At 37.4% G+C, this 23,812-nt stretch overlaps 1 pseudogene; it reads left to right on the top strand.

Annotated features, from left to right (window-relative positions):
* LOC130103500 (NACHT, LRR and PYD domains-containing protein 3-like) overlaps nucleotides 1-23,404 on the top strand; it is a 51,609-nt pseudogene extending 28,205 nt beyond the window's left edge.
* Nucleotides 23,405-23,812: the final 408 nt, after the last annotated feature.

The following is a 23,812-nucleotide window of genomic DNA, read 5'->3' on the forward strand; positions in this document are numbered from 1 at the left end:
ACGTCACACGCTCGGAAGCCCCTCCCACGATTGTTGATTGACAGGAGCGAGTCAACACAGACCCGCCCTCGCTTGTGAACCAGCTGTCAATCATAGTCTGCGCGGACAGGCGCGGTCATTGTTGATATGCTGGAGCACTGTCTATGAGCAGAATGGAGTCTAAGCGATTGTGGTGTTCTGTTCTTGGGTGTAATAACGAACACAGCAGTCATTTTAATGTTCCTAAATCCGAACCGCTGAAGACGCAGTGGCTGTGTTTGTTTTCGAAGGGAATATTCCCCACGAGCAACGTCAATGCTCTCATGTTTGCGCGAATCATTTCACACACCAGACTGCTTTATAAACGAGGATCAGTATAAAGCTGGATTTGCTAAGAAGCTGCTCATGAAAAAGCATCGGTACCAGATATTCGTGTTCCTGCTGCACCTCCAGAAGAACGGAAGTGAGTGTAACGTCTTATTAAACTTTATATTAATATATTAATCTTTGCAAATCGCTAGCTGCACGCTTCACAATGAATGCGTCTAAGGTTTACACTCAGGGTACATTACGGCATGTTTTCTATGTATGATGTTCTCAATATAATTCATAATCCCACGTTTATACTGAACAACGCGTTATGGTTATTGAGTTATTGAGTTACAAACGGTGTACACAGAACAGAGGGGCGGAGTCAGCAAAGCTCATTATCATTTAAAGTCATATGCACTGAAACGGCGTGCAGAAAACAGAGCTGTTTTTGACCAGGTAAAATAAGTGTTTTCTTACAATACTAATGAGAATTTTTAATTAAAGTATATTACAAACTTTTAATTTAGACCCTAAAGAAGCATATTAGCTTGTACAAAAATGGCATTATATGACCCCTTTAACGTTAAGATCAAACAATTTTGCGACCTTCCTATTTTAATGGTAATTCTGCAAAGTGTCAATTAACCATTTACTGTTATTTTAGATTCTCAGGTTGTAATCTCACTGATCAGTGCTGTGAAAGTGTGGCTACAGCTCTACAATTCAATTCTTCATTGAGAGAGCTGGACCTGAGTAACAATAACTTGGAGGATTCCGGAGGGAAGCTGCTGTTTGATGCACTGAAGAGTCCAAACTGTCAACTAGAAAAACTGAGGTTTGTTTGTCAGATTCCTTTGTATATATATGCCTTTGTATATATATGTTATTTCATTTTACCAACAGTATACAGAGAGTGGATTTGTTGGATAAGTGGAAATGATCAAATATACTGTTATTTGCCAGTTTCGAATAATGTTACAGCATGATTTAAGTTATATATATATACACTCACCTAAAGGATTATTTATCCCTTAAAACTCATCTGAACATGACAATGAGTTCACTGTACTAAAATGGCCCCCACAGTCACCAGATCTCAACCCAATAGAGCATCTTTGGGATGTGGTGGAACGGGAGCTTCGTGCCCTGGATGTGCATCCCACAAATCTCCATCAACTGCAAGATGCTATCCTATCAATATGGGCCAACATTTCTAAAGAATGCTTTCAGCACCTTGTTGAATCAATGCCACGTAGAATTAAGGCAGTTCTGTAGGCGAAAGGGGGTCAAACACAGTATTAGTATGGTGTTCCTAATAATCCTTTAGGTGAGTGTATATATTAGGGGTGTAACGATACACGTATTCGTATTGAACCGTTCGGTACGAGGCTTTCGGTGGTTTTCGGTACACATTTTTAAACCGAACAGTTCGTTGGACCATTTTTCCTGACGACCAAAATTTCGTTATTTCAAATGTAGGCGCGTCGCGCGTGGCAAGCGCGCTCATAATGTAAGAGATGCTGGCTTGACCACAACATTACATCAAATGGCAAATGTAATGTAAGCGGAACGAAACTGAGCTGCTCGTTATTGTGTGGTTGACGGACCGTTTATCAGTTTGGACAAATGCAGCGCGAGCCGATCTTAATCAAGCAGCACTGTTACACAGCGACATCCAGTAAAGAAAAATTTAGAATTCGCCACTGAAGTAATAACATTCGCTGCGAGATCTAGTGAGAAACATTTACATTTCTCCGTTATTAACGGATCAAACAGCGCTGACGTGGAAACCAGGAAGAAACATTGTGCCATGAATGAACTATTCAGTGTCCACAGATCAGCAACATTCACCATGGATTTACTGTAGTAACACTACTAACTGTAACCATGGAAGTTTGGCAGGAATAGTAGGCTATAATACTTTCAGGTAACATTACGTCGGTTTTATCAAATGTTAATCTGAACTAAAATAAACCTTTGTTTATAACTACTAAAATATTACATTTCATTTTGTCCAAGGAGCTGTTTTGTTTTATATGCTCCTAAGAAAAGTCAAGTATAGCTCCATCATTGCACAAAGTAAAAAAATATCATAATTTATGATGTTAGTTTTAATAAAAATATAATTAAAAAAATTTAATCAAGGAAATTTCTCTGCCATTTCTTTTTTTGCTGTATCGAAAACGTACCGAACCGTACCGAACCGTGACACAAGTGTATCTTATCGAACCGAACCGTGAATTTTGTGAACCGTTGTACCCCTAGTGTATATATATATATATATATATATATATATACTGCCTATACATATAAAGAAGAAACAACTGATAAAAATCTTTGGAATGTCACAATTCATTTCAGCCCAAAGAATAATATCAGACAAATTTGTACACTTTATAAACACATTTTACTGAAAGTTACACTGCTCACTGAAAGCTCTTCTTGAATCTTTTGCCCCAGCTAACAATTTTTGGTTCCCAGAATGTTCTGGGAACAGTAGTTTCTGGTTCCCGGAACATCCCCAGAACAGACATCTTAACGTTCTGTTGGTTATCCTGGAAAGTTTTCTTTACGTAAAAAAAACGTTCCCTGTTGGTTTGGTCCCTAACTTCTTTACTTTGATATAATTTACCCTGCTATACATCAGTAATCATCCAGCACTGCTGCATCAATAGATAGATTAATCAATAGATCAATTGATTAATCAATAGATATAATCCAAGCACATAAATCATTATATGGAGCATTAAATAAGATTACATTTTTCCATTAACATGTAAGATTTTGTATGGTCTTGTGTCACTGTACCACAATAACCCAGATTTAATGTTATTTCAGCACCAAATAACAATGACTTCAGTACAATCTAGGCTTTTAACCCTCTGGGGACCAAGGTGTTTTTGGGGTCCTTGAGATGTTTTGACATGCCCTGACATTTGTGCTTTTTTCAGTTGCTTATAAAGATATTACTGGCACAGGTGAAATTACACTCTATTTAGCACAAACAGGGCTACCATAATATGTATGTACAAGTTTGTATTTTTGAGAGAATATTGTTTATGCATGTTTATTGATAAAACTAAAAATTAAAGTTTCTGAAATAAGGCCACAAAACACATACTAAATATGTGTCCACAAGACTTTTGACTAATGGAAGTTGTGGCCTAGAGTATTTGCTTCAAAATGATCTGAAAATCATCCTTTATAATCATTCACATAACACCATAGATTGCTTTAAATTGTGAAAAACATTTTTTTTGTTTGAAAGGCAATATGCGAATGGGCGTGAACGGCCCAACCCCCTCATGTATAATTAGGTGATTCTCACCTGAGAAGACAAAGATGAATTCATTTCATTCAGGTGTGTCACAAGAAAGAATGCAAGGAAAATATATATACATACATACACACACACACAGACATATATATATATATATAAATCAAAATATAAATGAAAGTCAAAAGCACATTTTTAGTCATACCTGGAAACAAATCCTGTTCAAATAGGTTATATGGGCCATTCAATAGAATTGGTTCAAAGTTAGAGTCGGAAACATCTTGAAAAGAAAATTGTCTTTTTCCATAAATCTCTTATAAAATATTATTTTTTAAAGTATGCCAATACATTTTTTATAATACATATTTCAAAGTTAAGGATTCATTATTTTGATATAGCCTAGCTGGAACAAACACTATAACAGTTGATAAGTTTATTTTTGACAAAACATACTATATATTTAACATATGAGCAGAAACTGCTAACAAAAGCTTATTTGATGTCTATTTTAGAGTTAAAACTTTATAATCGATCCTAAACTAGTCAAACACACACACACACACACACTCAGAAACATGATTCAAATTTAAACAGTTAAACAGTCTAAACGTTATTCTATATCGCGATTAGAACAAAGCACAAGAATAAAACACTTACAGTTCAGCTCGCTCCTCGAAGTGAAAATAAACCAGCACTTGTTCTGAGGTAGGTAAATGTCCCAGGATTATTCATCACAGCCGCGCCAAACGACAGTACATTAATCTGACTAAATAAAGTGTGTTTACAGAGTTTGTATGGGCGTTTTACATGTCTCAATGTGTTGCTTCAGACCATTAGCGTTTGAATAGCGCGCGCTCTCCCTGGGCGTGTCACATTAGGAAAATAATGAGCTGAGAGACCAGACATGATAATGAGAATGGCTGACACATCTATCTTTTTATATAGATTACATAGATTATTGCTCATGTCTGGGTGAATAGTATTAGCTGAGTTTTGTTTAAGTTTAGAGACGTGCTCCAGAAAAAAAGTTCACGGACACGGAGAGGCAGAACGCACACCCTGTTTATTTTCTTTATTTTACAAAAGCACAATATTTTATTTCGATTGTAGGTGGGCACATAAAAAAGTAGACATTTAACAGTTTTTTAAAATATGTTTCATAACTCTGTATGACCAGAAAAGATGGAGTAGTTTAAGTATATTTTTCTGCTATGTGAAAAAAATCTGCCAAAACGCACGGGTGCGTTCTTGGTCCCCAGAGGGTTAAAATATGAAATTTAGTCACAGACATTAAAAAAATTAACAAAAAGTTATTTTGTTAACTTATTAACTTGGATAATGTTCTGGGAAGGTTCACTTTAATCAAACCTAAAAATAACCTGCAGGGAAAGTTCTCTTTAGGTTGTTCAAAAACTAGCCTCCCAGAAGGTTGCAGGGAGGTTTTTTTTGTGTTACAAAAAAAACATACAGAGAATGTTCCTAGAATGTTCTTATTTGGGAACGTTCTGTGCTTACTGGGTTTTGTAAAGCATTAAATACATTGCAAATGCAGTTCTTACATAAGGGTCAATGATGTAATCATTTAATATTCTGTTTAGATTGTCCATCTGTAAGTTCACTGATCAGTGTTGTGAAAGTGTGGCTTCAGCTCTACAGTCGTCAAACTCCTGCCTAAAGGAACTGGACCTGAGTAACAATAACTTGAAAGATTTAGGAGTGAAGCTGCTCTCTGATGCACTGAAGAAAACTGTAAACTGGAGAATCTGAGGTAATTTTAAAATAGTCATAAAACTGAGGGGATATACATCCATATCTATGCCTTTGATGTCTGTCATTGTAGATTATCTGGCTGTATGGTGACAAAAGAAGGATGCTCTCATCTGGCTTCAGCTGTGAATTTAAACTTCTCACATTTGAGAGAGCTGGATCTGAGCTACAATCACCCTGGAAATTCAGTGCTCACTGCACTGATGGAGGATCCAAACTGCAATCTCTGGTATGATGGACACTAGCTATGTCACTTTTTTATTGATTTAAATGTAGCCTTTTTTTATATGATTTCATTCTTATTCACAAAATACTCCTTACATGAACTGTAAATTAAGGGACTGAGTTAATATATATGTAGGGTGAGCAGATTTCTCATGGTTTTTTATGGGACGGGATGGACAGGCATAACCGACTGTATTTACGCAAGATTTAATTTACAACTTTGTCTGTAGTTGAACATTTAGGTGCAAGAGAACTGAATTCGGGATCGGGCGCTGTCTGAGAGAGCGCTTCTGGTGTATCTCATTCAGCGCAATACTACATTGATTTATTTTTCACAACCTACTACACAAAATAACTTGATAAACTCTTTTTGAATATCCCCATTAAATGTACACACATGCTGCTTGACATCTTTCGTGTCTGATGTGATCTGCTCTCTAATATTCCGCCTTCATTAACGACAAGTTAATCGATAATGAATTGTGATTGGATGATAATTTTGTTATACAAAATATACTCTGACGAGAATGGCTACCTTTGATTAGGCTATTCTCGCATGACAGAACACTACTACTGGCTTTTATATGATCACCTAGCAAAGACAATTTAGGAAAGAAGAAATATGGGACAACATTTTTTTTTTTCATAATAAGTCAGGACATTAAAAATGTAGCTGAAATACAGGACTGTCCAGGGAAAAGGACGTATTAGTTTACATCTCCAAAGACACATAGAATACATGTTTACATGTCCATACAAATGAAATAGATCTTTTGAAAATGTGATCACACTTGAGATTTTTCCACAGCAGAAAGCGATCCAGTTTAGCATTTACATTGCTAATGTTTACCCATTAAAGCTAGGGTAGGCAGTTTCTGTGATTATTAGTGTCATTTTGAAGAATTACAAAAATAAAGATGTTTTCAAACAGCCGTTGCAAACGGCCCTTTCATGCATCACGTCTACCCCAACATCACAAACATCTCTTCCGGATCTATTAAAGTGAAGACATGTCTCGATAGGTAAAAGTGGGCTTCTTTCAATAAAAGGTCCTACATATTTCGAATACTTTTAACTTGACATTTAGCTTCCCTCTCAAGAAGAAACTCTAAGTTTGTCGCATCGATCGAAACCCAAACATTCCATCAAATTCCTCCATCTTTTAAAAACAATGCCAATGTTTATCCTTGTTTTACCCCATTGTTTGTCTGTGTATTTTGACAAGTCTTCAAATTTTTATTAGCACTTTTGTAACTAAATCTGAATGTCTTTTTCCACACCGTCTAAACACCCTCTGGCTCAGCCTGCTACAGCAAACACACCCCAAACTCTCACTACTGGGCGTGAGGAGGTTTGCAAATACATGAAGTGCCCTCCACTAATATTGGCACCCTTGGTTAATATGAGCAAAGACAGCTGTGAAAAATAAATCTGTGAAAATAAATCCTTTTAATCTTTCATCCCAAAAAATCACAAAATTCTAACCTTTCATTGAAGTAAAACAATTGAAAGTGGGGGGAAATTCACATTATGATATAAATGTTTTTCCAGTTTCTCCACAATTATTGGCACCCCTACAAATTCTTATGAGTAAAATATCTCTGAAGTATATTCCCACACTATATAAACACACTATGAAAGTATATATAAACACGAAGGCCAAATTGGCTTAATCATTAATTACAATGAGTAAAACCAAAGATTATTGTTCTGATGTGCAGCAAAAGATTGTTGAGCTTCACAAAATAAAAAGTGGCTGTAAGAAAATAGCTAAAGCATTAAAAAATCTCCATTTCCACCAGTAGGGTAATAATTAAGAAGTTCCAATCAACTAAAGATGTTTTGAATCTGCCTGGAAGAGGACGTGTGTCTATATCGTCCTAATGCATGGCGAGGAGGAAAGCTTGAGTGGCCAAAGACTCTCCAAAGATCGCAAATGGGAGAATTGCAGAGATTAGCTGAGTCTTGGGGTCAGAAATTTTGATCAAACAGCCCCTACATCACCACAAGTTGTCCAAAAACAAACTCCAGCATATTCAGTTGTCAGACACTACTGGAACTTCAAACAGGATTGGTTTCTGTGGTCAGATGAAACTAAAAAAAAGAGCTTTTGGCAGCAAACCCACCAGATGGGTTTGGTGCAAACAGGGATAAAAAGTATCACATGTCCACAGTTACATAAACTGCTTGATCTTCATTGTTGGGGGCCTTTTATTTTAGCTGGAGGTCCTGGACATCTTGTTCAGAGACATGTTATCATGGATTCTAGCAAATACCAACAGATAAAAAATCCAAATCTGACCATTTCTGCTAGAAATCTTATAATGGGCTGTGATTGAATTTTCCATCAGGACAGTGATTAAAAAATTATCGAAATCAGAACAAATAATGTGTCACTGAGAACAAAATGAAGCTTCTGGCTTGGCCATCCCAGTCCCTGACCTGAATCCTATAGAAAATGAGTGGGGTTTACTGAAGAGATGCACCAGCATGGACCTGCTCTGGCCCCCTTCCTGTTCGCAGGAGTGAGGAGATAGTTAACAGATTGTCAACACTCAATGGATGGTTGTCTAAGTGGTGTCCGCAAAATAATATAGAATTCATAGACAATTGGAAAGTTTTTGGGGCAGACCTGACCTGTTGAAAAGAGATGGTATTCATCCCTCCTGGGATGGTGCTGCTCTTCTCTCTAGTAATATGGCGCATAGTCTTAGAGCTCAAACATGACAATCTGGGGCTCAGGTCAGGAAGCAGACAGACTGGCTAAACCGACTGTCTGCCAGCTGTCTCACGTCACCAAGGTCAGATAAATCCCATCACTAGAGGCTCTTTCAGATAGCTTAGAAGAACTCGATATTGCGACAGAAACTTTTAACTCTCTCTTTTCCAGCACTTTAGACACAGTTGCTCTGTTGCGCTTAAAGAAGATCAAAGAAAATAGTCCAACGTGCGTGGTACAACGAGCACAATCTGGGCCAGATGTACTAACGCTTTTGCGCCCACTTCAGGCGTATTTGTTTCACAAAGTGCGCATAAAACCATGGCGAGGTGTGTACGAACGGGACGCACCGAGGTGAAAGCGCAGACTGCCTGTCGCGAGAACTGAAAATGGCAAAATGCGCTTTTCGTGTCTGTAACAGATGTAACGTTCAGATAAAGGGAAGGAAGAGGACAGGGTCGGCTTGAGGAGACTGTGGGTGTTTATTCAAATTCAAAACTCTTTCAACATAAACAAAAGTCGCGCAACACGCGCTGGACAAAACAGACTCAATTCGCGGCGATCAGCTGTCACTCGATGTCTCTCGCTCTCGTCGCTCTCCTCTCTTTCTCTCCCGTCACAGTCCAGTTCACCCACAAGTCTCCACCGGTCTCTCTCAGCCACTCTCTCGTTTCCTCGTGGCTTTTATCCGTCTCCCCACGCCAATTACTGAAATAAGACACAGGTGTTTGTCATTCACACTTAACCCACTCACGCCGCACCTGTCTCCCGATCCTCTCTCCCGTCACAGACTTCGCTGAACCACGCCCCCCCTGCCACAGTGTCATGCATATGCATTAATGGGATGGTCAAGGGGAAAGTGGGAGTGTCACATAAAGAGATGGGAGGGGCAGCGTAAACTGCGCCTAATTATGTATTCCGCATTATGTACAGAAAAAGCCGGTAAAAGCGCGTCTCTATTTTGCGCTGAAAATTCTCCGCCTCTTAAAAGCAGGTTAAAAGCACCTCGCTATTGGTGTTACTCGATCTTAGTGCTGCATTTGATACTATTGACCACAACATTCTTTTAAATAGACTCGAACATTATGTTGGCATTAGTGGAATTGCAGTAGCATGGTTTAAATCATACTTATCTGATGTAAGAAAAAATGATGTGGACGTCGAAGATCTCAAAAATGAAAAAAACTGCTCAAAAACTGCTATGCTGTTTATTACAGCATAGCAGTGGCAAGGTACACGAAGCACCTTGGGTTCACCGGCGTCAGAATGAACCCAGAACATCCCAATCTTAAACCTTTTATCCTGTTACAGTTTACCACTCTTAATGTAAATTAAGTTGCTCTTGTTGTAACAGCTCTGTTCTGTATGTTAATGAAGTTAAGACACCCCATTGTCTGAGAAGGTTCTCGGTGTCCCACACCCATTCCCATTCTACAATTGACTACTATTTGTTCAGGATGTAATCAACCCAAATGGTGAAGAAACAATATAACTTCACTTCTTTCATCTCTATGATAATTAAGCCATTTTGGGGATGAGCTCATTCTAAAATATATTTTGGAGTGGAATCTGGGTCGAGGCAGACTACAATTTCTTACAGTTTGTAGCAGTAACTGCAAGATGTCTTATCGATCACAAGTTCAGTATGGCGTACCACAAGGCTCAGTACTAGGACAGTTGCTGTTCACTCTGTACGTGCTACCCTTGGGAGATCTCATTAGGAAGCATGGCATTAGTTTTCACTGTTATGCTGATGATACCCAGCTCTATATTTCTTCACGCCCTGACGAAACTTACCAATTCACAAAATTAACGGAATGCATAGCTGATATAAAAAATTGGACGACTAGTAATTTCCTACTACTTAATTCTGAAAAAACAGAGATTCTAATTATGGGACAAAAAACTTCCTCACGTAATAACCTAGAATACTGTCTAACACTTGATGGCTGCATATTATATTCAAATGCGCATACCTATAGAATTAACTCTTAATACGCATGTGCATGCCATCAGCGTTCTCACAAGTTTGCGTAGAGAGAACTTAAGAGTTTTCTGTTAAAAACGATGACGTGTTAGCGGCTCCTAAGTTGTTAACTAATGATCGTTGCGACGTAAGTGAATAAATCAAAACTAACTTTAGCTGGACAATAACTTTATTCTAGAGCTGCCATAAAGCCAAAACAATCTCTGTTACTTTAATTTCCTATTATCACTGTAAAGCCGCTTTGGAACAATCTACATTGTTAAAAGCGCTAAATGAAGATGACTTGACTTGACTTGGGAAACTGAAGGTTGTGGATAGATTCTGTATAGAGAAATGGTCTTTGATCTCTTGTCAAGTGTTCTCCAAACTCAGCAGCCATAGAAGAAGACTCAGAGCTGTTATCTTGGGAAAAGGACGTTGCATAAGTGTGTGCCAATAATTGTGCCCAATGTGAACTAAAGAAAAACATTAATTTCATGAGACCCACCCCCTTTCAATTGTTATCTATTTATTTAGACCACTTTAATTGTTGATTATTATCAGGATGTGAAGAGACTTTCAACCAGTATAACAAAAATAATAATTATTATTATTGTAAAGAAAATTGCCTACCTTAGCTTTAATCAGATTATCAATGGTTTAAACAACTCAATCCAGGCTACGTTAATTCAGACACATTTGAAAACTGCTCTGTCCACACTAGCATTTTCAAGCTTTTTCCGAAAGTCTCTCGTCCACACTGAAACATCGGAAAATGCGAGATAGGTCTGACTGCAGAACAAGCGGCAACATTCTAATCTGAAAAATGAAGCCTACCCGGAAGTGCGAAAAACTGCAATACATCGAAAATCCGCTAGAGGGAGGTCCCAAAAGGGAGCAAATATCCATAGACCGCATGTTAAAATGTCCGTTTTCACAGCATAAATGTATATGTTTACATGTTGGTCCCATGGACTTTTATTGTATTTATGGATAGGTCCCGAGTGCCTGACAACTGTGAGGGGGGTGAATTTTTTTCTAACTCGGTAGTTTAGATCGTATTTAGATATAAAATGTATGACAAATAAGCGCGTGATTTACAGCTGATAACGGGCTTCGCCGAGTGGAATTCCTGAAATTTGACGTCTCGGCCATGATCTGACACAACACATCATACCACCTCTGTATCCTTTGTGAACATTTGTATTTGAAATATCGTAAGATTTTCCAAGATGGCAAATCTTGGACCGCCCATACCCCCCATAAACAGCCTCAAAACCGTTCTTCAGAAAGTCTATGGGTTACGTCACAGACGCTTTGTCCATATTTTTTACAGTCTATGCTGCAGAACCGCAGAACCATTACGTCATAACAGTCTGAGGACGACAGTGCCAGCCCGACAGTCTGAGGGCGGAAGTGGGCGCGGCAAGGCATTACGCTACTTCCGTGTTTTAAAGTTTAAAACAACGTTATTATAAAGACTTTTTTAAACGATTTAATTGAATATATATATATATATATATATATATATATATATATATAAATCAAATAGTAGGCTATAAAAGATAAGAATTGTTTTGTCCTATAACAAAAGACAATATAGTAGCCTACTATTAACAAATGTTAATAGTTTTTTAAAAGTTAAAATTATACTTTATCCATTTGTTTTGCTGAGTCAAAAGATTGACAATATAAATTGAACAAAGCTTAAAAAAATAAATAAAAAATAAATAAAGAATTAAAACAAAGCTTGAGCATTTGAACATATGATTTAATTGAAAATAATGTTTAATACTCAACCAACAATTTTTTTCATAGACCATACACAACAATATGACAGACTGAAAAAAAAAAATTTATTAATTTAAATAAAATGATTTTTTTCCTCTGATATCAAAAGATCGTTATGTGCTCATAGGTGAAATAAAATACAATTAATGCAATTCTCATGGTCAGAAAATTTAACAAATGCTGTAGCCTACAATACAATATACCCCAACAACTAATTAAATCTCTGTAGATCTAGCACAAAATAGTGTCATAATTCAGCTTAAGTAAGTTCAGTGTTGATTCATTTCTGTTGTAAAAAAGTTATTATTTCAGTTAATTAATCTATATAGCCATTCTGATGTCTTTGTCCAGCTCAGTACAGTTCTCATATAATGGTGTCATTAGCCGCGTTTTCATTATACCCTTCAAATTGCGCAAATTGAAATTGCGAATTGAAAATACGCACAATACGTCCATTTCGCAAAAACTCTTGTTTATCGTAAACAAGTTTTTACGCTCCATGAGGTGGTTTTTCAGGCAATTCGAAAAAGGAATATTTCGTAAAACTGCAATGGAAACAGGTTTTGCGCATTTACAGTCACCTAGAAGACGCGGTCCGTGTCCGCAAACAATAATAATTATCATCATTATTATAACATTTATTAGGCTACATTTGTAGAATACGCTTTTATCCAAATAAAATAACAAAGCAATTCGTCACATCTCATTCATAATACAGGGCTAAGATTATCACAAATAAACACAAGATTTTGACGCATATCGCACTTGATGACAGGGAGGCGAGGCCGCGAACACTTGCATTTTCCAATCAACAGTGGAAACAACTTAAAATACTCTATAATTTCTAGTCATACAGAAAATAATAATACATTATTCGCAACTACTTTTATTTCTGTAAACTCACAATAACAAGAAAACGTTGTGCTTTTGTAAAATAAAATAAAACCATCAGGCGCGCTTTCATGATCTCCGTGAACTGGAGCGCGAGAACTGAAACAAAATATCGCCTCCGTAGGCTAAAGCTTGAAATGTACACTGATTTAGAAAACAGTTTATTAATAAACAATTAAATGCCTCGTTATTTTTTCAGACACATTTATTATAGCCTATAACTCACCTATAAATCACCTTTCTGTAGGCTGTGGTTATGGCTCTTCTCATTCAGCACTGCGGGGAAAAACATATTTTCCAGGTTCTAATTTGGCCTTAGAAAACCAATAAAATAAATAAATAAAAATTATTTGTGAATATTTTAAATGTTTAATGAAGGGGCAAAAAGTCATAAACAAATTTTTAAAAATACAACAACCGTTCATTTTTCATTTTGTAATTAAGGGTTAAATGGGTTTAAAGTATATTACACAAATCTGTAATGGAAACGCGCCCAATGACAGATCAAACGTATTGTTGAATATTAACTTAAAAAATACTTAGAGCCATTTTGTATAAGCGTATAATGTTAAGTATGTTGCATCCATCAAAGATAGAACTTGTTATCTTCTTCTTTTCCTTGTTCTGTTTATATGTTTCTGTGTGCTCCGCGTTAAACATGAACTCCGCCCACTTCCGGCATCAGACGGTTAGGCTGGCGCTGTCGTCCTCACACTGCTATGACGTATAGTTCTGCAGTTGGTTAATATTGGAAAATGCTAAATTCACCTGACTGCGCAAGCGTAAAAGCTCACTGAGATTATACAGACAGGAAAATAAATAATAGTTATCGCGCAGTTCTTCTGAAAAGATTGTTTTATTTAGCAAAATATCTCAGGTCGCACTCATTCACCATATGTTTGGTCTAAAACGAAACTGCTCTCATGTTTTGCCCCAGGACAGCAAATGTGAGTAAATTCTGTCATCTTTGCAGGACTGTGATATGAAGAGTGTGCAAAGTAACTGTGATAAGGTTCAGGTCAGACAGGAAGGAAGAAGACAGGGATCGGCTTGAGCTGGGACGTTCACTTTTATTCACGTCTTCAGAAATAAACAAAAAGGTGCGCACAGAGCGCGTTCACCGTGCACAGGCACAGCCAAAACACAATAACTCAGAATTCGTTGGAATCTCTTTCCACAGCAGCACACGCGAGGTCCCAGCTTGTTTCTCTCTCTCCTCTCTTCTTCTTCTTCTTTGTAACGTTTAATGGCGGGTGGCAACCAGCATTATGGTGCATTACCGCCACCTACTATGTTGGAGTGTGAGCCAGAGCTTTCCTTCCCTTAAATTATATAAAAAAATTAAATAAAAACACACCTAATAACAGTAATAATACTATTAATATTACCTGCCCCTAAATTCTATTTATCAATCCAGTTTCTCTCAAATAACAGAATAACTTCCCTACTTCAATATCAAAAACATTTTTTAAACTTAATTCTTCCTGTTCCAACTTTCTACTTTCCTCCCTTAATACTTCCCACTCTCGAGAGAATTTTTGACAGTGAAGAATTACATGCTCAACTGACTCCTCTATTTGGCAATGTTCACACACTCCTGAAGGGTGTTTATTTATTAAGTGCAGAGTTTTATTAAGCCTAGTATGTCCTACCCCTAGCCTTGTCAAGATATTCTCCTCTTTATTGTTTCTTCTAGTTATCCTTCCTGTACCCACATCTTGCTGTAATAAATAGAGATGTCGCCCTGTGTTTCCTGTATCCCAACTGTTCTGCCACTCCTTAATTATGTTTCGTTTGATTATTCCTTTGGCTTCAGACTTACTGAGGCAAACGCACATTACCTCCTCCTGCATCAGAGCCTGTTTTGCTAATGCATCCACATCTTCATTTCCCTTAATCCCTCTGTGTGCTGGAATCCACATAAATGTTACCTTCATATTCATATTTTTAATTCTGTACAATGTTTCATATATCTCATTTACTATATCTTGCCTGCTGTTAGATGTAAATGACTGCAGTGACATTAATGCAGAGCATGAGTCTGTACATAAAATAACTTTTTTAATTTGTAATTCTTCTACCTTCTGTAATGCTATTACAATTGCCAACATCTCTACTGTATAGACTGATAGATGATCTGAAGTCCTTCTTTTACCAGAAACATGCAATGTAGGAATACTAAAACCAAAACCTGCTTTCCCTGTATTAGGATCCTTGGATCCATCTGTAAATATTTGAACATACGTTTGATATAGTGTTTGTAATCTATCTTCCACCAGTACTGCCATATTTCCAAATCCTTTTTGACCCTGCATTTTTTCCAGGAAATATAAATCTACTGACACTGGAGGAAACAACCAAGGTGGTGTCACTGATAATGGCACTGTCGGGATATATCCTCCTTGATTTAATGTCATGTCTTCAGCTATTTCCTCACATCTCCATGCAAAGCATCCCCGTTTAGCTCTTTCACTCTCCCAACATGGGAGAAGTATCTTAGTTGTAGGATGTCGATCCCCAGAATGCCCTTGTAAATTTATCCAGTAGTGCATCATTAATTGCTTACGTCTAATGTGCAACGGCATTTCCCCCATCTCAATGAAGAGCAGCAGGAGTTGTTTTCACAGCCCCACAGCATATTCTTAGAGCTTGAGCTTGCACCACATCCAACTTCTTTAATAATGTTTTAGCTGCCGATCCATAAGCAATGCTCCCATAATCTAATACTGATCTTATCAATGCTATATACACATTTTTACTAGCAGCCCTACTTGCCCCCCATTCTGACCCTGTTATGCATCTCATCACATTTAGTATCTTTTTACACTTGGTATTTATCCTTCTAATATGTTCATTCCATGTTAGCTTATCATCAAACCACATACCCAAAAACCTAAAAACTTTTACTTTCTCTATATCTTGTCCACACATCTTTACCTGAGCCTCAACCCCTCTCTTTCTAGTGAAAATTACAGTCTTGGTCTTCCCAATTGCAAACTTAAATCCCCATGCAATTGACCATCTCTCCACCACATTAATTGCCTCTTGTATTTTACCTTTAATATGATTGATGTTCCTTCCCCTTTTCCATAAGGCTCCATCATCAGCAAACAGTGACTGTCCGATATCCCCCTGCACTTGTGAAAAAACGTCATTAATCATTATGGAAAAGAGTATAGGGCTAATAACACTGCCCTGAGGAGTACCATTCTCTACCATGTACCTTCTTGAAACAGCTGTCCCAATTCTTACTTGTATACTTCTCTCATCCAAAAATCCCTTAATTCAATTGTATGTCCTACCTGCTATTCCTATCATTTTTAATTTTATCATTACTCAATCCTTCCAAACCATATCGTAGGCTTTTTCTACATCAAAGAACACTGCCATTACGAATTCTTTATTAACTTGAGCTTTCCTTATCTCGGTTTCCAAACACATTACCGAATCCATTGTTCCTCTACCCCTCCTAAATCCACTCTGATGAGGTGATAAAATTCCTCTTTTTTCCATATAAAAGGATAATCTATCTGTAATGATCCTTTCCATTATCTTTCCCACATGTGACGCAAGTGCTATTGGTCTATAATTCGTTGGGCTTGACAAATCTCTCCCTGGTTTCCTGATAGGAATAATTATTGCTTCTTTCCACCCAACTGGTAATTTCCCTAAATCCCATACTTTATTATAAAACTCCAGCAACTTTGTAGATGCTAAAACACCTAGATGTTCTAATATTACATAACATATATCATCTTTACCCGGAGATGTTAATCCAGATCCTTTTATTGCTCTTATCATTTCTTCCATTGTAATTGGTGCATCCATTATACTGTTACTATCCTCCCTTCTTTCAAGTAAGTCTCCATATGCTATTCTTGTCATTGTCCTTCCTCTCCTGCCCTCCTCCGTTAAGTTATCAGAACTATTAATAAGAGTAAATGCCTTCGCTATCATCTCTGCCTTCTCCTGGTCAGTCACTGCTGCTTCCTCCCCTATCTTCAATATTGGATACTTCCATTCCCTTCTAATTCCTCGCATACTCTTAATCATGTTCCACACATCTCCAACAGGTGTTGCTCTACCAATTTTGTTACAGAAAGTCTGCCAGCTTTGCTTTTTTGCTTTTCGTATAATTTTCCTAACCATTGCTTGCGTTTCTTTATATTTAATCAAATTATGAAAATTATGGGTTCTTCTTAATACTCTAAGTGCTTTATTCCTTTCTTTCACTATTTTCCCACATTCATCTGTCCACCAGAACTGCCTTTCTTTTCATTTTCCCTTTGCTTTTATGGATCGATTCTTTGGCTACTTGTAGTATTGTTGTTCTAATACTTTTATCAATCTCTTCTATTTCCTCATTTAGATCTATTTTATCCATTTCTATCTCACACATATATTTAAATCTTTCCCATTTTGCACTACTAAATATCCACTTCCCCACTAATTCCCTTTGATCCTTATTTGTTTCCAATAAAACACTACACCATACAGGAAAATGATCACTACCTACCGATGAATCTTCAGATAGATCCCACTCACATATTCCCGCTAAATTCCTAGAAACTAAGGTTAAATCTAATGCTGAGATGTTCCCTGTGTGCACATCTATTCTAGTCCCTCTCCCATCATTTAAACAAACCATGTTTCTCTCTTCTAGCAATTCTTCTATTACCTCGCCATTTGCATCTGTTCTTATTCCTCCCCATAAAGTACTATGTGCATTAAAGTCACCACATACTACCACCTTATTACCATCCAACCCTACTATTTGTGTTATCTGCCCCAACTCTAATTTCCTACAAGGATTATAATAATTTATAATTACACACTCTCCCTCATTCGTCCATATCGCTACACTAACATATTCTTGTTCTTTCCCCCCTACACTCACTTCTCTGAATGAAATATCGTTTCCAATAAATGTAGCACATCCTCCCCCTACTCCCTCTTCCCTATCACACCATACAGAGGCATATCCATCTAACCTGAATTCTAAATTTGGTCTCAACCAAGTTTCCTGTACACAAATAATGTCTGGTTTATTGGGAAGATCATCAATATACTTTTTAAATTCCTGTCCATTGGCCATCAAGCTCCTAGCATTCCATTGTAGCAAGAGGACCATTATTAATACTATCCAGTCCCTACTTGCTCCTGGCTTGCTTGACTGCTTAGCTCATTCCTCACTTCCTCCCACGTCAACTCCATAATATCTAGGTGATGAACTGCTGCTTTTACAATTATTTGTATTCTCTCCGTTTTAGATTTAACCTCCATAGTTGCATTTATCACCCCTGCTATGAAAGTGACTAACTTCTTTAGATCAACCATTACTATCCCCTCCTTTTGCCTGGTCTGGTACTTTTGTATTTTGTGTTTCAACTCTGTTTCTTTCATCACTCTTACTAACCATTTTCACTGCTTCTGCATATGAGATCTTATTTTGAATTTTAGCTCGTTGTACTTCCATTTCCCTTCTCATCACCTCACATCCACCGTAAGCCACACTATGACTACCCCCACAATTACAACACTTTGGTTGCTCGTGATTACAATGACCATACTCAAGATCTTGTCCACATCTTGCACACCTTCTTCTGCCTTTACATGTTATTGCTGTGTGTCCAAACCTTTGACAGTTATAACACCTCATTGGTTTTGGAACATACTCTCTTACACTATAACTCATAAAACCTAGTGTTACATTCTTTGGGAGCACTTCCTCCTCAAACTCCAGAACCACAAGCTCACTGTCCTTCCTTATTCCCTCCCGAGTTATCTGCATCCTTCGAGCACCTTTTAGATTTCCTCCTTTAATATTTGCTTTAATTTCCTCTATTGTAACCCCAACTGGTACCCCCCATATCACTCCCTTACTCCACATGTTTCCCTTTTCAATTTGACTTGTACTTATTACTTTAAACCTCCCAATTTCTTTTATCCTTCCTGCCCGCTCTCTCTGTTTTTCATTTTTACATCCGATCATTAGATTACCATCCCTCAACACCTTGGCTACTACTATATCCCCGATCTGGTTTCTCAATACAGTTGTTAATTTCACCGGACTTATTGATGAAACTCCCTTCTCCTCACCAAATCTCAATATGATTTTAAACTCTAGTCCTTCCGTACCTTTATCTTTTATTACTTTCCCATAATCCTCATTACTCCTCACCCTCTTTGTACTGATCCCCGCAAAAGTATCTCCTCTTTTGTCCCTCTTTTTTCCACCTTCTTGACTTAGGCCTATATCCATACCTCCCTCACTATCACCCATATCAGTGTCCCTCCACTCTGACCCATTCTCAACATAGTTGTGCCCAGAGGTGGAAGTAACGAATTACAACTACTCACGTTACTGTAATTAAGTAGTTTTTTCGTGTACTTGTACTTTCATGAGTATATTTTTAAGTCTGTAATTTTCCTTGTACTTAAGTACAAATTAAGTTAAGTAATGTACTTCGCTACTTTAAAAATCACATTCGTTACTAAGTACTTGTACAATTTGAATTAAATTAATTTTCAAATCTTTGACCAGCATTTGGGTATCCAATAGAAATAACTGATCGTGGGCGGGCCAATAAAAACCCTTGTATTTGGACCGGGGAAAAAGCCCGGTTTCTGGAGAGCTATTCGTCCTCGCACGTCCTTCACTGTGAAGGTGTATTTTAGTGTTATCAAAGAACTTTGGCGTTATGGACATGGAGATTCGAGACGCTGAATTCATTGAAAATTCCGAAGAAATACCGGATGACGAGTGCCCTTGGCCGCACAAATGCAATGCAAACTTTGTTTGCCATCCGCAGTGATTTCGGCTTAAAAGACTTCAGCCTCTAATCTCAAAAAACACATTATGGTACGAAGACTTATAACTATATTTATGTGATAGTTGTTTTCGTTTTTCATGTTGGGTAGACCTCACGATAATTTGACTAAAAACATCACTTGAAACATGAGCTTCAGCGAGCACATAGAGCGTAAAAAAAAATATTTAGCATTGTAAAGTGGCTTTATGTCATTGTCAACAAATTGTTTTATTCATATTGAATCTGTGTTTTAAACTTATAATAAACGGTCTAATAATGACTCTTTCATAAAAACAGTTTCTTGCCGCGACCCACTGGCGTAACAGTGTAACTGCACTGATTGACAGCCTGTCTAGATTGCGCATGTGTCAGTGCTAAATGCTGATAACTTTTGAAATATTAGTAGGTACTTTTGGAAAGCTTTCTTGTCCAGTCAGATTTTTTTAAATGTAAAAAAAATAAAAAATATATGTTTATAAATAAAATAACCCAACAAGCTCATTTATGTTGCATTATAATTCATTAATAATAATATTAGACCATTTTTATAACTTGATTCCCATAAAAATTATATGAAGAAATAATATGAAATAATATATAATTTCCTTTATATACTTCCTCTGTTATATTTTCAGTTGTTGGTTTGCAGTGAAAAGTTTATACTGTTTATACATGTTTAAAATTAATTTAACATTCTTTAAACAGACAAAATTCCTGTACTACATGTTTACTCGTATAAAACACAAATTGCCTGTGTTTAAACCATTCATATTTCTGATTTGATTCAATGGATTTGATGTTTATTCAATAAATATCACAGGCTAAAAAGTAATTAGTACTTGAGTAGTTTTTGAGAGGGGTACTTTGTACTTTTACTTACGTACATTTTTAACACCAGTACTTTTACTTGTAATTGAGTATTTTTTTAGCAACTACTTGTACTTGTACTCGAGTACAAATTTTCAGTACTCTTTCCACCTCTGGTTGTGCCTACCCGCTGCCTTCTTCATCTTCTCCATTTTAAGTTGACCTTTTTCCAAACTCCCACTTCCAGACGCTCCTTTCTCCCAGGATCATCCGTCAGTTCTTGTTTAAACGTTTGAACCATTTAACCGAGCTCGCTAAGTTCCAGTGTAGCTTCACTTCCGACTCCGTCCGTACTAGGAGGCTAGATCGGATAGCCAACCTGCTAACCAACGACTCTGTCGAAAAACGAAGCCGCCTGGCACACCGCTCCACTCAAGAGGCCCTCTCTCCTCTCTCTCTCACACGCCGGCTTATATCCGGTCTCTCCACGCCAATTACTGAAATCAGACACAGGTGTTCATCATCTGCACTTGACCTACTTACGCTCCGCTTTGCTCCGTCCTCTCTCTCCCGCTACAGACTCCGCAAAACCACGCCCCCCTCGCCACAGTAACATTTAGCAACTGTGTGAATAGCACATAAATGGCACAATACTGGTATAAACATGAATATCTTTTGGTACAATATGAGTCACGTGACTAAACTTACATCTTCGTTTTTAATTACCTCCGATTTTACAGTCCACACTACAACGCAAAAAAAGAGGCATTTTCAAGTGTAGCCTATCCACTTTTGAGAGCGTTTTCAAAAAGCTTTTTTTTCCATTAATAAAACCGCTGTCTCAGTGTGGACGTAAGGCCAAAACGGAGAGAAAAGATGCGTTTTCAAAAGAAAACGTATTAGTGTTGCCAAGGCCTCAATTTGAATGAAATTTCAGTTTGTAAGTTCATTCAGATGTATGTGGCTACAACATTTACAGGGGCCAAGTGCATCCGAAGCAAAGTGATGAGGTAAGCGAGCATGGCAAGGATCCCTGTTAGCATTGCCAATATATTGCATAAAATACTATGCTTTGCCTTGATATCAACTTTGACAAAGAGTTACCATATATAAAAATGAGATAACAACAGTTTGAAATAACAACAGCTTTTAATAACTCTTTGCCAGCATGGTCTCATGATGATCTGTGTGAAATTTGACTGACTTTCCAAAATTTGACTGACTGTCCGACTATCGAAAAATATACCACTGGATTCTGTAGGACCCAAGGAATAGAACAAAGTGAGATTCATGGCTATTAGACAAAATTCGCAAACACTATTCATATTTGTCAATTTTATTATATCTGTCCCAAAAGAGCATAAGTTCTTTCAGGGCATAGTGCTGAAGACACAAATCAACTTTCGTAAAACAATATGCTAAAGCTTTCATAAAATACAGCATTTTTTGACATAATTCAAAATGGCCAATGCCCAAAATGGCTAATATGGGACAATTTGGTATTGTTTGACTCTTATTGTAACTTTTTGCTAGCACAGTCTGAATATGATTTCAGCAATGTTGGTGAAAAATGGACAAAACATCAAAATGATGGAAACACAGAAAATAACATCATATGGTGCAATCGACTCATCATGAGCCAAGGAATCAGAGGAAAAAATACTTTTCTTCAAAACCTTAGTTCAAAAGTTATTAGAATAGACATGAGTGAAATTTTGTTGTGTTGTATTTTTAAGACTTATTTCTTCCTTTTTGGTGAGTCAGATGAATAGAATATGGCACATTATGCTTTTTCTTTTCTTTGACAGTCTGGATCATGGGGGAGAGACCATGATTAAAGGAGGACTACAAAAATGTAGGTCTACACACATGCCTTTTCTTCACAGGACACTATTTTACAATAGACCAGAATAAGTTATTAAATATAAAATGTTTTGATTGTGTACATGCTGTCAAAAATATTTATGTGGAGCCGAAAAGTAGATCCAAGGCCAATCTGATTCTTGAACATATTTTGTGGCCTTATTAATGTTGTTTTCTTGTGTCCAGATTTCTGTCATCTCACACTGGATCCAAACACAGTAAACAATCATCTCTCTATTGTAGAGGGCAACAAAAAGTTGGTATATAATCCAGAACCGATGTCACATCCTGATCATCCAGAGAGATTTGCCGGCCTTCCGCATGTTCTGTGTAAAGAGCGTCTGACTGGACGCTGTTACTGGGAGGCTGAATGGAGTGGGTCGGGTGATATGGCAGTGGTATATAAAGGAATAAACAGGAAAGGAGAAAGTTCTGACTGTAGGTTCGGAGCCAATGAAAAATCCTGGATTCTGACCTTCCATAGGGAGGAAGCGGTTGTCTGGCATGATAATATGGAAACACGCATACCTCCCCCATCACCTCCCTTAAACAGAGTAGGAGTGTATGTGGACGAGCCGGCCGGCATTCTGTCCTTCTACAGCATCTCTGACACACACGCACTCAGACACTTACACACATTCAACACCACATTCACTGAACCCCTCTATGCAGGATTTGTGCTTTATACTAATTCAGTGTCTCTGTGTGATGTTGAACCAGAGGTTGACCGATAGTGGATTTACCGATAACTAGGTTGGACCTCACTGGCCTATAACCGATTAATCAACCGATAGTTTTTAAAATGGATTCTGACTGAAAACAAGACATAAAATTGTGCTGAACTTTATTACAAAAAGTGAAAAATAGTACTGAACAATGAAGCTGTACTGTACTTTTTAAATAGAAAAATATTAATATATGAATTATACCTTGATCATTCATGTTAGTCCATAGTGCATTAACTAATGTTAAGACAAACAACTTTAAAATGTAAAAATTTGTTAGTAAATGTTGAAATCAACAAATGAACAACACCTTTGTTAATGTTAAAATGGACTGTATTGTAAAGTGTCACCATTTCATATAAATCAAAATCCAAACAGTCATGCTTAAAGCAGCACTAAGTAGGAATTCCGTTTTTGTCAAACAGCGACCCCTAGAGTCGCTGTGGAGTACTTGTACTGTCGTGAATAGCACTCACGCAGAGATGGCTCGCACTCATGGCCGGATCCCCTCCCCCTGTACACCGGTACCTGCATAGACATCATATAGAGACTAGATGCCCTATTGGCCACTGTGGCGCAAGAAATGCGGCCGCCATCTTAAACCGGTCATACTCCTATTTGCGTTGCATAGCAGCAGTAGATGCCAGAGCACTGTGCAGCATATTCCTGCTCAAATCG

Source organism: Rhinichthys klamathensis, unplaced genomic scaffold (assembly GCF_029890125.1).
Source record: "Rhinichthys klamathensis goyatoka isolate OS25496 unplaced genomic scaffold, OSU_Roscu_1.1 h1tg000289l_1, whole genome shotgun sequence".
Classification (NCBI taxonomy): Eukaryota; Metazoa; Chordata; class Actinopteri; order Cypriniformes; family Leuciscidae; genus Rhinichthys; species Rhinichthys klamathensis.